Source organism: Podarcis bocagei, assembly GCF_964188305.1.
Source record: "Podarcis bocagei genome assembly, chromosome: 14".
Lineage (NCBI taxonomy): Eukaryota > Metazoa > Chordata > Lepidosauria > Squamata > Lacertidae > Podarcis > Podarcis bocagei.
In genome coordinates, this window is record NC_138139.1 from 23,640,587 (window position 1) to 23,647,172 (window position 6,586).

A 6,586-nucleotide genomic window follows, 5' to 3' on the forward strand; every position below is an offset into this window, starting at 1 on the left:
TCATAATGGGTCAGATTCAAATATTCAGTGGGCTATACATGTCAACCACCAGACGGTGGAAGATGTCAAGAACATATTGGGGTGTCAAACCAAATTGCCCACTGCAAGCTTTCCAGTTTGTGGGTATTCAGATGAATCTTTGGGGATTTCTTTGTGGAGATTTTTTTAAAGGCTCCGTAAATATTCAATGGGAAGGAATCCCCAAGGGTGGGTGCCACATTACTAATATCATGCAGAGCAGACCTCCTGATAAAATGCTATTTGCAGGAGCCTCTCACCTGCAGAATCCAGTGAATGATTGTGTATATAAGGGATGAGATGATATTTTAGGTAGAATTAAACATACCTGGTTCTGCCTGTCATTGGCTCTGGCTACAACTACTGCCTGGGCCTTCTGCCTTCCACCCTACTGATCTGAATGGGCACCAGCCGCTACTGTGAACAGCTGGAAACAATTCAGGTGCAGGGGATTCTTGATAGAGCTGTTTTTTCTGCAGACCTGAAATAAGACCTGTTTCTCATCTCTCTCCCACTGAGAGAGTCTGCTGGAATGGCTGGCTGCAGCTAGGTGACAGCTGACCCTTAGCAGGTAGCAAAATGCAGACACCTCTGTCTGGTCTCCAGGATGCTCCCAGGACCATGAGTCTTACCAGCCTTGCTCCACACACTCAAGAGCTTTCCCCTGGTTGGAATGTTTCCTTGAACTGTGATGCTGCTTCTTCCTTGACGGAATTCAATTCCCACCTCCCCAATTCCTAGTCCCAAGTCAGGGCCAAAACCAGGCTTCAAGGGCCTTTGACGTGGTACCTCCAATGCCATTTCTTGTGCCCAGCAGCACTGTCCCATTGGTTGCCTGGGGGCCCAGCAGGGAGGGCCGTGAGCAGTGGCCAGTGGCAGCATGGTCAAGCCAGGCCACAAGGGTGTGAGTTGCTGGGTCCCCCTGACAGTGCCCAACTTGGCCACCTGCTAACGCTACATCCATAGTAAGCAATTCAGTGCATCTCTTTGGGTAGAGATAGAGAGTCATGCCCTTTCCCCGTGAACCAGAGGAATTGCCGAGCTCCTTTGTGTTGATAGGGATGGAAGCATTTCAATTAACATTGCAGTTTGGGCACCCAGCCATGAGACGTCGGCATTTAGTGACCGCGCAGGCTCATCCATAAGCCAATTTCCTACCAAAGTGAAATGCTGCAGCTTGATGCACTGACCTCATATCCATCACAGGGGGAAAAGGGCTTTGCTCTCTGAGCAATAGGCTGGATATTCATTGAAAGGAGGACTGATATTTCTTAGCCCAGGGATGGGGAAGACCTGACCTTCCAGATGTTGCTGAGCACCAGCACCCATTATCCCTGCCCATTGGCATAAATGCTTTGCATAAACTATTTATTTTTTTTGCAAACTTAGCATAAAAGCTTAGAATAAACATAAATTATTTTTGCAAACTTTACAATAACCCTAGAAGGTACGCCAACATGAGCCCCACATTACAGATTTGGAGAGGAGTCTGAAAAGAAGTGGTAACCTTTCCCAACCTGATGCCCTCCAGATATTGTTTGACTACAACTCCCATCAGCCCCACCCATCTATCCATTCCCTGGATATTGCTGGAGTATAACCTCTAACAACCCCAGCCAGACATGGGGACCAAACTATCTGATGGATTGCCTACACCAGAGGTGGGAAACCTGTGGCACCTCCAGGTGGACTCCAGCTCCCATCAGCCCCAGCCAGCACAGCCAATGGTCAGGGATGGTGGGATTTGTAGTTCCAAATTCACCAAATTATCAGAACTTCAACTCTCCCCTTGCAAGCATTGCTGACCATTCCTCCTTCAAGCTTGCAGTCTGTCACACCCCAAAAATGTTTCCTTGGGGCTTTCCAAATGACATTTGTAGTCTCATAGGACAAACTAATGTGTCAAGCTTTTTTCTAGGCAAGTTCCCTGTTTGTGTGTGCTGATCATACATGCTAATGAGAATTCCAAGCACAAACCAGTGGTGTGTCATGAGGTCATTTCCATCACTAGTCAGCGTCTCATGGCTATCTTAAAGAGACAAGGCTATCTTAAAGCTGTGGTTTTCTGGAAGCTTCTAGGCAGTGATAGGCCACATCCTTGACTGGAACCATTGTGTGGGAGAAACTAACAAAGGGAAATCACAAGACAAATGAGATAAATCTCAGACAGATATGAAAGTATTATCTGCTTTTGCAAATGAGTATCAACAGGAACCCAACACATTTAAGGAGTCTAAGAAAATGGCACCACCAGTGTTGAGAAATGGTTGAGATGTGAGATGGCAAAATTTGACAACTGACTTTTACTCAGAATTAGACCCATTGAAATTCATGGTCCAAATCTTACGTCTATTCATTCCAATGGGTCTAATCTGAATAAAGGTTAATTGAAAACAACTACATACCTAGACCTCTCCAGAAACCCTTTTTATATTGTGCATTTATAATCATTTGTGCTCTTGATTGTATCAGGGTGGTTATGTGCAGCCCTCTTTTTTATGTTGTTGTTTCCTGCAGAAGTTTCGGAGTGGGCTTATTGCTTCATTTCCTGTTGGTGAATATCCTGTACCCTCCTGTTGAACTCCTGTAACTTCTTAGGCTACTAATGTTACTTGCATTATGGCTCCCTAAGCCCTTGCACTAGTGGACAGAGAATGCTGACATATGTATTGTTACGCAGAACCCCATTCTCTGAGCAATGGGAGACTCCGGACGTTACAAGCACTTCCCCTAGGGTTTGGGTTCCTTGGACTGAAGGTCAATGGAGACTGTGGGGTCTTTAAGGATATACCGTTTTATTACACATATATGCTCCCCTCACAGAGCTACGAAGCCTGAGTCTTCCCTCTGGGAATTGTGGGGGGAAGAGGGCCCTCCTAACAACTCTCAGCAACCTTGACAAACTACACCTCCCAGAATTCTCTGGGGGAAGCCATAGCTGTTTAAAGTGATATCGTGGTGTTTTTAATGTATGGTGTGAATGTGGCTTGCTGTTTCAGCTTTAGCTCTGACCCTCTCCTGAAGTCCACTGCCCACAATTGCTTGTTTATAATTTACCCAGAAATCCCTGGTGCCCATTGCCATGCCGATGCCTCTTCTTTATGCAAAAGGTGGGCACAGATGTGGTTATGGGGCTGGAGCTGCATGCCACTAGGGAGAAACAGTCAAGTAGGCCTAAGACACTTCAACCAACACTTCCTTCCTTTGCTACCCCTTCTCTTCCACCACCCACTAAGTATAGTTATCACTTAAATAGTTTGAGCCCTTTTATAGCAGGGACGGAACAAGAAAGCTGACCTGCCTCTAATCTTGTTCCTGTTCTCCAGTAGCCTCCTCTGACTGGCATTAATTTTCTATTTCCATCTTATCCACCGAGCCTCAGCCAAGAAGGGGGTAGCCGGGGGTGTTTTGCTGTGGGGTTTTGTGGCTTCCGAACTGAGCCAGACAAGGTCAAAGGGCAGAAGGATGAAGGGAAGATTAATTGATTGCCCCACAATGGCCTGGCCTGTCTAAAGCAGCCAGAGGCTGCTGGGAGCAAGTCAGCCTGTTCAGGCCAGGGGACATGTGCCCTGGTTGTGGAGGCTGCACTGCCCCTTGCCCCCTCATGGCAACTGCTTCGGGGTGAGTGGGTGGGTGAGGAAAAAGGAATCTCCGTTGCATTCATCATGAACAAAACCTGCCATGCCACTACAAACCATTTTTCAGTGGAGCTTGAACCGAGTCCTGTAAGATGGGGGCCAGCAAATGAATTTAGATGACCGTTTGCTGGAGGAGGGGAGAAGCCACCATGGGCACAATGAAATAGTCTTCCCACAACCGAACTGTTGCATGCAGTGCCTCAAAACAAGGACAGTCTTTCTCTGTTGAGCTCCACACCCTGTTTTGCACAGCAGAGGTACGCTCAAACAAACCTCTTGATTGTGGCAAATCAGTTTAAAAACAGTTTAAGACATGTAAAAAAGAATTAAAACTAAGAGCAAAAGGGATGAAAACGCACCAGCGTCTACGTGTCTGGAGATGCCCAAACAAAAAAGTGTTAAGAGGGCGCTGAAAGCAGCACAGCAAAGGTGCCTGTCTAATATCAACAGGCATGGAGTTCCAAAGTGTAGTTGGTGCCACACTAAACAATTGATTTCTTACAACTGCATAACAAGCCAGTTACATGCCACTTCCTCAGATGGAAGCAGTTGAGTGGGCACATTTATTTTTATCTTTTAATGGCATGATTCCAGGGGAGGGTTCTTATCAAGATTGAATGGCATGGCCGGAGCAGGGGAAGTTTGATTTCCCTAAGCATTGGGGGAAGAAACTTCCCATTGGTGCCCAAATGGAAATCCCATTCATTTCATTTTCCCCAGCCATTTACAATTGCTTTGCAGTGAAGACAGTCCTGCACTCCTTCCCTGGCATGAGATGGGTAGCCTTGAGCACAGTACACAGGTCACAGGAAGGTCACAGGGACAGAGAAGAAAACGACATTGGAAAGCTCTGCTTAGAACAGCCTTTAGCACTGAGACTTTTTTCAGCAAGAGGCCGCATTCTCTCCTGGACCACCTTTGGAGGGCCATATGCCAGTGGAGATTGGGGGCCAGAGGAAACAGTGAGTGCAGCAATGAATTTCAGAATGGCACAGGGAAGCTATTCTACCTACCCTGCACAGGTAAGGCAGATTTATTTATTTCTATCCCACACTGCCAACCACCCACTATAGTGCAAAAACAGGGTGACAGGGCCCACAAACACTCAACTTACAGTAGCAATTGTATTGACTTACAAAATTCTGGTTTTAATACCTTTAAACGATTGGAGTCTGGGTTCTCTCCTCCCCGCAGTCTCATTTACAAGAGTTTCATATCTTGCTGCTGAAATCCTATCAGTATATCACATACCCTTATCAAGAATATAAAAGGGCTTTCCTTGCCTCTTGTGTTCAAAGAATTATATAATAGGGTTTTCCCAACTGAGCGTTTTGATTGCTGTGCTCTTAGGGCCACCTTTCATTTTTTATGAGGCCATTCTAGGACAACTTGGTGATATTACTGTGCTTTGCCAAATGTACAATTAAGCAAAAGTTTACACAGCCAGGGTAAATAAATGGCTGCTTTATATCACCTCTGAAGGCATCGTGCCAAACTTGGAAGTGACCCGAAAACATCACAAAAGCATCACAAAAGGGGGCAGAACGGGGAGGGGGCAGGACAGGGTTTTTGCAAGCTTTTTCAATGGCGTTTCAAATATACGTGATTTCACTTAAACACATGGTGCCTTGAAATGTAACCCCCACATAAATTGGTGGTTGCCTGTATATATAGATGCATTTGGCCAACAATACACAACTGCTGTTGTCTAGGTATGTCATGCTATTACATTTCCAGCCGCCCTGCCACAAAGATTCTGCTATACACAAGAACTGGTTACATGCTCCAGGCTGCTATAAGTCAGGAACAGAATATTCTGCTAGCTGGTTCTGTTGCACATGTATAAGCCACTTCGAAAAGAATCCACTGTTCCTGTGATCTTAATACCAAAGGAGCATTTAGTGTGCCTACCCATATAAGGTTATTCTGTCGGAAAGCAGCTGATGTCGTTGAGGTGCGAATATGAAATTTCTCCTATTAACTCTCCCCATTTCAGGAACCTGTTTTGCTGAGATGTTTTATTTTTTGCCATGTAACTTGGCACAGCCTCTGAGCTAAGTGCTCTTCAAATATGGAAAATCTGCTGAAAAACAAAAAATCTTTGATTACCCACAGCACATCCCCGAAGCAATCAGGAAGGGCAAGGCTACAGTTTCAACCACTGCTGGCATGGGACTCAGAACTAAGTTCAATTAAGGCTAAATTCAATAGGATTTACTTCTGGATAGATGTGGATAGCACTGTAGTGTCATTTGGGAGTTGAAATGATGGGATCCAGTTGAAGGCACATTATGAGTATCAATGACAGGCAAGGTAAAGTTGAGAGAAGGCTTTAAATGAAGAAATGCAGCAGTTTCTGTGGGAAAGACTCTCCTTTCCTTACAAGCCAACAATTTTAATGCATTTTGATTACAGTCCAAGTCCTTAAAGGTACTCACTGTGGTGCAATGCAGATTGTTGAGCATAATCTATTCGGGGCTCTCATGTAAGCCACACTGAAATACATGGAGTTTAGCTCCACCGTGATGCCATTTCTGTAACGTGTGATGAAACAGAGGCATACTTTCTTTAGAACACTATCCTGTGTTTAGTTATTAAGAGCTATTATATCTGCGCTCTTCAATCAAGTTATAAAAGGGCAGTTATTTTTTAAAACCATAGTAAAACACACAAGCTGAAAACAAGCAAATTCATAAAAGCCACAGCAAAATAATAGACAAGTGAAAATAAAACAGAACAAAAAGTTTAGAAGTCTGGGGAAATTAAGGTCTCTATCTGGTGTAAAAGAAGCAAAGTGAATGTCAGATGAGCCTTTCTAAGATTTCCTGAGGGATAGCGTGTTTATTTCTGTGGCGCTAAAACACAAGTAATGTCATCTGGACCTAACCTTGCATTTCCTTTGCATTTCACTGTTTGCACACAAACCATTC